Consider the following 11,781-nt stretch of genomic DNA (forward strand, 5'->3'; position numbering starts at 1 on the left):
TCAAGGATAATGTTGTTAATAATTTCGTAATTCATTTTGTATTTACAGTTGTTTGAATTTGATTGGTCAGAAAATTCCGGAGCCTTCTTAGACATGTTTTTCATTTTTTTCAGATCTTTGATCGTTTTGTAAATATTCTAAGAAATATTTTGAATCCTGATGATGCACAAAATGTGCGAAAAGTTTGAATTAACATTTTAAACTTTTTATTAGTAGTTTTAGTTGAAAATGATGCACAACTTTGTCCGATAAAAAACTCCGGGACCCTAAACATTTAAAAGTAAGGTATTAGATTGTTTTTTAGACACTCTCAGAAACTTCAGTCTATGTACAGATACTCGAACTTTTTTTTACAGAGTCTTACACAATTTTCAAGTTACTTTTTTTAAAAAAATTTTTCTGAGCCAAACAGCTGACTAAAGTACTGTGGTCATTGTTTTGCAGGCCATGAGTAATAAAACTCACAAGTCGTAAAGCAAAACAAATCACACACTACTCACCCTGTCTTTGAAGCGCAGACTCTGCCTTCAGCTTCTGCTCACGTCTTGCTTTCGCCTTCCTCCTTGTCTCCGATGGTCTGTTGTTTGCCCCTGATGCCAATCAGTTCTGCCAGTCTTGTGTTCCACTACCAATCGCAGAGACTTCAGCTCCAATTCAGCACTCTGGTGCAGCTTCAAATATTCATTGAGCTGTTCTGGGTCGTTCTGTTTGCTCTTGAAGAGTTGCCGTTTTGTTGCTGGAACATGGATAATATCGACAGATCTGTGTCATTAAGGACCTTCTAGATGAATCGTATTCTCGCTCCGAGATTGTACAAACATTGAAGTCATTCGTTGCCCGGGAGTTCGCAATTAACAAGGTTTTTCCGAGACATTCAAAGATAGCTCATGACTAAAAATGGTATCATGGCTGAGCCAGAAACTTTTTTTATGAGAGATTTAATTTTGTTCATAAATGTGTTGTTCAAATCTGCTAGAATAGTTGGTGATTTTTCTGTTTAAATGTCTTTTGCGTAAGTTTACTGTTCGATTATTATCTGACGGTGTTGGCTTTTAAGGTTAATGATGTCAAATGAAAGTCTTAGACCTATATCCTCCTTTCTGAAACCGCTTCGTACGAGTGAGTTGTATCCGCAAGCAGAAACATGGAGTGTTATCCTCTCTCAAGATAATGATTTACAACTACAACAGTCCCTCGAAACAACTAATCTTGTTGACCTTCCTGGAAACCGAGAACTTATAGAGCATGATTACGTTGATCCTCCGCGCCCATTTGACATCAGGGACGAGCATCCTTACAGTATAGACTTAAATGATGGAGAAGCGAAATTTAAACAGTGAGTGAAATTTCAGATTGATAGATTTGATCTTAACTGAACCGAGCGAAGAAGATTTAGTAGTTCTTTTATTTACATTCATTAAAGCTTATTTTTAACATTTATTATAGAAAATTCATTTACATTCATTATATCTACTTTCATTATAGCTCATTAGCTTATTTATTTACATTCATAAGACAAAGACAAGGTAGGGGAGGTAAGGATGTGTGGGAAGCAGGCGGGGATAAGACATGGGAGGACGAGGTAGAGGCAGATAAGGATGTTTGGGTGATAACCACCCGGCTATCTATGCAGCCACCCATCCTTCCATTCAACCATACAGCGACCCAGTCAGCGATTTGTCCTGCCAGTCATGCAACCATCTATCCATCCAGCCATATATCTACCAATCCGTTCAGCCATCCACCCATCCGTTCAGCCATCCACCCATCCAACCCGGGATCTATCCAGCCACCCCATCCAACTATCCAGCGAATGATCCATCCAGCGCTTGCTCCGTCGATCCAGCCATCCATGCAGCCTGTCATATATCTGCCCATCCATTCATACTGTAAACGATCCATCCATGCATTCATCGAGCCATCCACCCGGCCTTACATTCAGCTCTTTATCCAGCAATGTAGCCATGCATTCAACCATGCATTCATCTATTGATCCATCCCAGTTAGCCATCGATCCATCCACCTCGCCATCTCTTGACCCAGCCATCAATCCAGCCAGCCATCAATCCATCCGTCCCAGCCATAAATCGATCCAGCGAGGTAGCTGAGAGTAATGCAGGGAAGAGTTAAGTAGTGTAATGATTGGATCCATCCTATTCAGCCATGTAGCCTTATATCCATCCAGTTAGTCATCTATCCACCCATCTCATCATTTCAGCCAACTATCCATCCAGCCATTCATCCTACTGATCCATCGCAGCTATCCATCGATCCTTTCATCAATATCAATACACTCATCCATCAACTAAACATCGATCCCTCCAGCCAGCTATGCATCAAGCCGTTTATCCGTACAACCAACTATCCACCAATTATTTCATCCATTCGTCCGACCATCTATCAAGTACTCTAGTCATCCAGCCAGCCATCTATCAATTCAAGTCTCCATTCAGCAATCCATCCTTCCAGCCATCAATCCGTCCAGCTAACCGTTCAACTATCCATCCGGTCATTCATTCGAGCATCCTGCCAACCAAAAATTCACCAGGCTTCTAGCCAGCCATCAATCAGTACAGTCCACCAAAGAGAGATCTGAGTTGCGGGCCTAGTAGACTACAAGTAGCGAAAGTCGATTTCGATACTTGCGTAGAAACCATGAACCACACGCGGACAGTTATTCCCGAAATTGAAGCAGAAGAAATCACTGACCGTCTATCATTTTTCTAGAGAATTATTAATAATGTGAACAATTTTCTCAAGCAGTCCGAGATCAGTATTTTAAAACCTACAGCAAATTCAACAAGAAGATTTCTTGTTAATCTAACATCCACTAAATAAGAACCGAAACAAGGATAACCGGTTCCTGTGCAAGTAGCGCAATGTTCCGACCAGTCCTAAAAAGTTACAGCATTTTTTATTCCAATTAGTGTCGTTTTTCCGTCTCGGCGTGATGAAGGAATCTGAGCGAAAAAGTAGAGCATAGGCTTTTTCGTCAGTCATGTAAAATATGCAAATTGTAAAACAATTTTTGAAGACAATTAACAAGAAAAATGAAAAAAATTTTTTTGAAGTTTTGAAGTTTCGATTCTTAAGATGAAGCTTAAAACTCCAAAAATTAATTTCATAAGAGTTTAACTAATTTTTCAAGGCTTAATTAAAGCAAAAATAAGCTACTGTAAGACTGCTCACTCGCTCGACGAGACGAAAAATCAAAAATTTCAAACCGATTTTTCTCGACACTGGGAAAAAAAATTTTGAAATTTTTAAAAATCGTTCGAATCATGACTGAAAGGGCTTTAGTATGATATATCGCTCAACCCTGCCCGATGATTCTTTGTGGTGGCTGATTTTGCGAGGAAAACAAAAAAGACTTCTCGCTTGCGTTATTCGCTCGAATTAAGACAAACAATCAAAAATTTCAAACTGATTGTTCTCAACATTGTGAAATGTGGTTCGAATTATGACTGAAAGAGCTTCAGTATGATATATCACTCAACCCTGTCCGATGATTATTTGTGGTAGCTGATTTTGCGTGGAAAAAGAAAAAAAAACTATAACACACCCGAATACAAAGTTCCTCCCCATTTTCAATGGTCGGAACAATAACGTGCACAAGGACATTGAAAAGCCGATGCCTAACTTGTGATTCTTAATACGCCATTTTTAATCTAATTGTAACAATTTTTGTTGACTTTTCTGTGAATTATATTACAAAATCTTGTTTTCCCTAATCTCTAATGGGTCAATTGAAGTCGTTCTTTTTTTGAAATCTGTAGTCAGCTAGTATTGAATAGTTTTTTCGTCGAGACTTATCAAGTTTTGGCTCCCCAATCTAACGTAAGCATCAATTTTATGGTGTAACGAGTGGTTTTTATAAGGTGTCGTTTGAAGTTTAAGATGTTTTTCTTTCCCTAATCATTCAGCATGTAAATTTTTGTAACAATCTTAAAATGTGGAGAAAAATTCTTTTTTTTGTGGATTTTCGCAGGTTGGGGAAGGGGTTATGGCCCACAATTTTTATTTAAAAATTTAAACTCTCAAGGAACAAAAACAAGAGATTTATCCAGTTGAAGAAGAATAACTAATTTCTCGTTACTTAATCAGATGAATTGAGCATAAATACCTCAGTAACACAAAGCGGGCAGCTAACAAATCCATACAAGTTGCCTAGTTCTGCCCGGACTGAGAATGTTATCAGTTAACATAGACATATAAGAAAGTTAAGCTAGAAAAGTAATCAATGTTAAATGCAGCATCAACAGATAGTGTGGTGTATTCTTCATTGTCTTACGAAAAAACTTGCTCACGCTCAAATTTGTTTTTGGCTGGAAATTTACTTTTGATTACTTTTTTAATGACTTCAGTTTATTTTATCAACTGGAAAACAAATTACGCTCTCCAGAAACCAAAAAAGCATGAGGCGAAAAATGCTATGGACTTGGTTTAGTTTTTGGTTGTGCAACGAAATAAAAAATCTAGTGATGCAGTTTTAGTAACCGACTAATTTCTTTCCTGGGCAAATCAAATCTCTGTTCTTAAAAATATCCAGAAAAAGGATTGTGAATTAATCTCTTCTCTGTGGATTTGAGTGCAATGATTTTGTGAAACTTTTGAAATCATCTAGCGATTGGTTTTAGAGTGAGCAATATCTTGAGGCGCTACCGCAACATTCAACCTGGGATCCCATTTAGCAGACTGCTGAAAATGCCTCCTAATGATAAATCGAAAAAGAAGAAGAACCGTAAAGAGAAGTTATGCGACATGGGTCCATTAGTACCTGGATCACTACATGCTCAAGCAGTGATGGATGCAGAGGTTCAAATTGAGTGGATCATGAAAGCTAGGGTGCATTTGAAATTATCGCAGGCTGAACTTTGCACATACATAAGAAGGAACTACAACATAGTTTTTGATCAAGTGAGTAGCTGCAAACCTATTATGATTTTCATTTTTTGTGTAATATTGGGAAAAGAGTAATAGATATGCAGCGAATCTGAAATTAAATTGAATTTTTGATGATTCTTTCAAAATCTCCAAATATTTAGATTCAAATTTCGAGATTGGAGCAGAAAAGTTTGACCCTTGGCAAAGCCCAGGAATATTTGAAGCTCCTTTATTCATTTCTAGTAGATGTTAAACGCACCGTTTCGCCACATGTCAAAACAAAAATAGCAGCTCAGAGCAGTAGACACCGATGTTTATTCAACTCACACCAAATTAATCTGCTGAAAAGTCTGTTTGAAGTAAATGCTTTCCCAAAGAAAGCCGAGTTGAGCATTTTGGCGAATCACTTGAGAAAAGATCGAGAATCGCTACGAAAATGGTTTGACAAACGACGATTAAACTTTCGAAGGCAAGGCAGAAATGATCTATCAAATGGGACATTTGATCAATGGAAAAATCTCTTGGAGTGTGATTTTATTAAGGCTGAAAGTAAGGAACTCGAAGAACAAACGATGTCTTGCGTAATTGCAGAAGGAACGGTTTAGCGCCTGAAAACTATCGAGTTTCTAGAATATCATCTCAGTTATTGTTTTACGGCGCTAAAATTTCCTCACAACGGACCCCGAAGCGATCTGAACAATGTCTACAGTCCCTAACCAGATGCTGGAATCTGTTATTCAAAATGGTTCATGTGCGCATTTTTGCAATTTCAATTTGGATTTTTTTAAACCAAAGTTATAGAGCAGTGTCTTTTTAGTTAAACAATTTTTATTGACTGACCATCCGTTTAAAATTATGATGATACTGATACTACGTTGGTTCCAAGAAAATTGTTTTATTCGCATTCTCTTGTTTTATGGACGATACGATCAATTGAATTAAAACTATTACTTGAAGTGCAAAATTTATATACAACACAAGTTTATTTACAAATCGACCTATAATATTAAAGCTTCTACCAGAATTCAGTTTAATTAGTGTTTTGTTAGCTTGATAGCCGTCGGCAGGAAAATTGTGACATGTTTTGAACATCCTCGAATTGCGAATTGCTGCCATTTAGTACTACAAACATCCCTGTTTTTACTATGATCCGGAATAGTCAATAGGATTTCTTCAGAGAGGGATTTAAAAGTGAATTGGTCGCCAATACTTGACAGTGAGAAGCAGTGAAAACTGTTTTGACATTCGGGTTCAACTCGATCTAGACAGGCTGCTGATTGTTTTTCAGTCGGAATCGCTTCTGTAGAGTTAGACAGTCTCAGCAGCTCTTTTTCAGCCTCGATGTCCTGGCCTGAAACAACCAAACCATATTAAATCATGGCGTTATTTCTAGTCAGTTAGGGGCTTTGGGGAAAGAATATAAAATTATGTAAATAAAATAGACAACTATGTTGGAGTTTTGCGCTTAAACATTCATGCCGTTAAATTAGCTTTTTTCAAATCTCTTATCTAACTAGCGCTAAATGCTGGATTTTTCTGTGAAAATAAAGCGCAATGCCTGCCTTCTTTTTTTGAACAAAAGCCCCACTTTTTGAAAAAATTTATTGGTTCTAGCTCCTTGTTTGCCTTTATTGTTGTAAAATATGGCAAGTCTACTTAAATTAACTTACGTTCGCTGTCAAATCTCCAGATTTTTTCTACTACTTTTTCCAATTCAGGGGTGCATTGGTCGTTGATAGTAATGGAAGCGGCCAATGGATAAGTCTCTATACAGTTGAATCGCAAAATGAAAAAAACTATTACTAGAGCAAGATTCAGACGAACGTTTGTGAGAAGTGCAACTTGAAACAAATGACAATCCATGGTTCTGAATTTCTGAATTTTTGGTATTATGTTGGTGTTAGCTATTGGATTTAAGTTTTTTTTTGTTTTCTGTGGTCTTTTACGTTCGTCAAGAAATATTTTTTATAAAGTAACTTGACTGCATTGGGTTTAACCAAAAATATGATTTGACGATAGGAGTATCGCTGAGTGAAAAACTTCGTCATTTTTTCGTCACTCTTCGCAAATTTGTGAAAAATGTCGTACCGTAGTAAATGATCAATTAAATTTTCGTAGAAAAAAAGTTGTCAAATTAACAACTAATAAGACTATTAATGAGAGTATCACAGTTGCTTTTAAGCAGTATCAAATGGCGTTTCTTCGACACTTGAACTACCAAATTAAGAAATAATATACCAATTTGTTTCAGTTCATCAAAGCAAAAAGATGAACAGTTTATGCTTCTGTTGCAACTTCTGTCATCATTTTTTAAAATGTCGTAATAGTTAACAGTGAGAATGATTAGTCCCTCATCAATTTCGCCTGTTAAAATTGTCGATGCGAAGCTTCGCGAAGTAATTAAAAAGGGCTTGTTCGTTTCGATTGGAAGTTCGACGTGTGTACTCAGTTTTAACGACAATCTCAACGAGATTGACAGATTTGGCATTGACAATATCAAGAAAGTCTTGGAGAATTTTCGTTGAAAGCCCTTCAAATGTAATAGAGTTTGCTGAGGATTCAAAAATATTGCCAATCATCCAGCTGCTCAAATTTGGCTCTAGCTTTAAAAGGAGTCTCAGATATGAAGTTTAAAAAGCTTTCATGTTTGTAATAGTTTTATCGCGTTTTTTTTAGCCTATAGTTTTCGCTTCATGGTTTTCGACTGAAGCTCTGTCGGTATAGTTTGCGAATGGTAAATTACCTTTAAGTGATTGAGTGCGTATACAAGCATCTATGAAGTACAGTTAGAAGCCTTGGTATTGAATTTTTTTCCTGATTTTTTTTATCACTTTTTTAAAATGTTTTCATTTTTTTGGCCATGCTTGAAAATTGTCGGCTTTTCTTTAATGTTATTTTCTGTTTTGCAGTGGTTTTTCTCATGTTTCTATGTGTCCATATTTCTATAGTAATGGTTGATCGCTTTTTTTACTAGTTTGTAAAGAAAATGGACTCTAAAGCCTTTATGGAAGATCGCAAAAGAAGTTGTGTGAATAAGTTATTTTAAATGTTCTATTTTCGAAGAAGGTTGTTGTTCTGACTTACGATACGAAAGTAACGGAATATTTGTGCTCGGGGTTGTTTTTTTTTCTTCAGACAAATTTTGACTTTTTAACTAGCCATTTTTGACGGAATTTTTTAAATATCATTCAAAAGGTATTGTTGTCCTGAGCTTAAATTTGAAAAGATATTTCACCTGTGATTATTTTTTGTAAAGTTATGGGGGTTTAAAGATCGCCAATTTGGGACAATTATAGCGCAATATATTTCGCGCCATTAACGCGTAAGCGGAGAGTTAATCCGTCTTAAAATTGTTCCAAATTGGTTGAAAGAAGCTTATTTGCCATAATTGATTTGTTACAAGGAGCGAAATCTATTCTTTTGTTCTTTATATGGCGTGCGGGGAGATGATTTTTTTCGTAAAAAAATTCAAATCTTAGAAAAATTTTTTAAAAATTTTATTTAATTACTTTTAATTTTTTGATGTTATTACTGCTCCATAAAAGCTTAAAAGGCAGTCGGAAAATTCAGGGCTTCGACCTGAAACGTGAAATCTTGTTCATGTTTGTTTCTCTCTCATATTTTGCGTCACCCAATGGAATAAAATCTATTAAAAAGTACTGCTTAAGGAAAGTTATAGGTTTTTTGCGTTAATACGCTCAGGTTTGTAAAAAGTTCTGTTAATCATAAGTTTGACTTAGCATTGTTCAATATTGATGTTAATCTTTATAGATATTTTTTCTGTTCCGCTGGCGACTTTTTTCTGAACAAAATAACATTGCAACTGATGTCTGGGGAGCTTTCAAATTGTAATATGTTTCCTTTTTTAAATTTAACAAAAGCAGTTAAAAGCATGTATTTTGATTTTTTTGTTTTAGTCATAATTTGGCTGTCTTTTCAACCAAACGAAAGAAAACAAATTAAACTGGTCATTCATAATCCACGAGTCACGAAAGTTTTTGAGTGTGGGTAAGGAAATTGGACGACAAGCAGAACCCACACCCTTCATCTTCCATGATTAAGCTCTTCATTTTCTTTTTTTTTCTGATATCTAATCTATATATCTATCTATTTATACATCCGTCTATCTATATCTATCTATCTATCTGTCTATCTGTTTCTATCTATGTATCTATTTATCTATCTATCTTTCTATCTATCTATCTTTCTATCTTTCTATCTATCTATCTATCGATATATCTATCTACCCATCTATCTATCTATCTATCTATCTATCTATCTATCTATCTATCTATCTATCTATCTATCTATCTATCTATCTATCTATCTATCTATCTATCTATCTTTCTATCTAGCTTTCTATCTATCTATCTATCTATCTATCTATCTATCTACCTATCTATGGATCTATCAATATCATCAATCATTACATTATTTAATTGGCATTTCACTTAACACATATTTAAGAAATCCCAATGTTGATTTGTATAATAAACCAATATTTTGCAACGTTCTTATGATTTTTTATTTTTCCCCGGAAAAACTAAGATGTAAAATACACTCAAAATCTCAAACTTATGTTGGGGTAATGTTAGGTTATACTCTGAGTTGCAACTCTGGCCTCTAAAGTCTGGCCTGTTGGTTTTCGAGATATTGCGTTTTTATGATTTTTTTCCAAGAACTTAGATTAAAACAATATTAAGAGACCTTGAAGTTCTCAATTTTATGGTGAATGCTCTCAGAATATATTCAGAAATTGCAAATCTGGCCTCAAATTTTACTGTTCAAATCCTTTTGGTTTCCAAGATACGTCGTGTTTTTATAGTTTTTTTTTCAAAATTTTTCGATTTGAAAAAACTAAGAACTTGAAACAATCAAATCTCAATCCTATTTTGGGATGTTCGCATGGTACACTATGGGTTTGCAATTCTGCCGTCTTAATATAACTGCATCCCTCTCTTTGGTTTCGAGATCTGGTTTTTTATGCTTTTTTTTTTTCAAAAAACGTAGGTTTACAAAACACTAAACATTTCGAAATTCCCGACTCTGTGATGGGGTGCTCTCAGGGTAAACTCAGTAGATGCAATTCTGCCCCTCAAATATGACTGTTCAATTGCATTTGGTTTTTGCGGCATGTCATTTTTTTAAGTTTTTTTCTAAACCTTAGATTTGAGAATTTTTTTAGTTCTTTGTTTTTTTTTCAAATCTAAGTTTTTGAAAAATAAAACTGAAAAACTAAAACAAAACAAATGACATCTCGGAAACCAAAAGCATTTGAACAGTCATATTTGGAGAGTAGAGTTGCTTATTCTGAGTGTACCCTAATAGCACCTCACTTAGAATTTAAAAAATGTTTAAAAGTTAAAAAAAACTTTAGAAAAAACACTATAGAAAAAACACTGAAAAACTCGAAAATCTTATGGTAAGGGTGCTTTCAGGGTACACTCAGGGATTGCAACTTTGACCTTCTCCAAATATGACTGATCAAACCCTATGGCCTAGATGTGGCGTATTTCAGCTTTTAAATTTTTATTTTTTTTCAAAACCTACAGATTTAAAAGCTGAAATTTTCAACCCAACCATGTATTATGGTGCTGTCAGTGAAATCCTAGAGACTGCTAGTTTGGTTTCTAATTGATTTTCTCTATTTGAATCACCTTAGGTGCGAGTCATAGCCTAGTATCTCTTCAAGCTCGCTGTGCAAAAATCAGTATTTAGAGCAGCCCAAAAGAAGCCCAACACAAAATTGGAAATGGCGCACGACGTGTACTTCAAAAAGTGATTCGAACTATTTCCAATGGAATAAAAGATTAAATTTTGATCCGGTTTGATTTTATTGGGTTACTTCAACCAAAAAGTGGCTATACTAAAAAAAATGTGAACTCATTGTGATAGTACATTTTGGACCCATTGTAAAAGTGACTAGTCTGTTTTTTTTTTCGTTTGTGTTTTCAAATAGCTTTAATCTGGGTAACTCAGTTTCCTTTTTGGTAAAACTGCAATCATTGTACAAAATCAGTTTTTTATGGTACAAAATTTAAAGCATTAAATATTGAATAAAGTGGCATTTACTATATTTACAAAATAGCCATTAACTCATATTGCAAATGGTTAAATAACTAGAACTAATTTAACAATTCAGCTTTGTTTTGTTGAGGTTATAATACTAGTTGCGCTCAAATTTGAGTTTACTTGTCCGTCAGTTTTTTGCACGCTTATAGGCAGATACAGTTTCTCGGTGTGAGTTCCGCAAATTTCTATTTCAACTTCCCGCCAAATACTGCGACATTCGGTTCGGTTTTTTGGAATCCGAATCAGCAAATGAGGTTCCAGACTTTCAATGAGCACGTGATCTCCTATGTGATCGGCTTGGATACAGTAAAAGCCCGAACATTTGGGTTCTGAAAGTCCAGTGTAACATTCACCATGACTAAGTCTTGATTCAATTTCTGTATGTAGAAAAACGCCACTCTTTTTGAGAAGCAAGTTTTCACCATCTTCGAAATCTCCTAGTGTGTAATAATTGTTTAGTTCTTTAATGAATTTTCTAGTTTCGGAACAGTAAAGCTGTCTAGAATGAACGCTCGAATAAGACAACTTGACTGCAAATGTTATTAGACCAAAAAACTGAAAGAAGATCATGTTTTTTTGACTAGACATTTCCGATTTCATATTAAGTTGTCAATTCAATAGTTAACAATAAGGTTGATTTGTTATTTGTTTTTTTTTTTCAAGTTTGTGGATTCTAGAGAAATAGGCCGATCAAATTGAAGTTTTCAATTTGCGTCTTAGTTTTGGAAAGATCAATAAAAAATGGTTCGAGTTATAATTTTCTGTTCATACTCGGTTAAACAGCAACACCTGAAGTGTGATATTTGTCGCCAAATTTTGTAATCA

This window comes from Symsagittifera roscoffensis, chromosome 8 (assembly GCF_963678635.1).
Source record: "Symsagittifera roscoffensis chromosome 8, txSymRosc1.1, whole genome shotgun sequence".
NCBI classification, from domain to species: Eukaryota; Metazoa; Xenacoelomorpha; order Acoela; family Convolutidae; genus Symsagittifera; species Symsagittifera roscoffensis.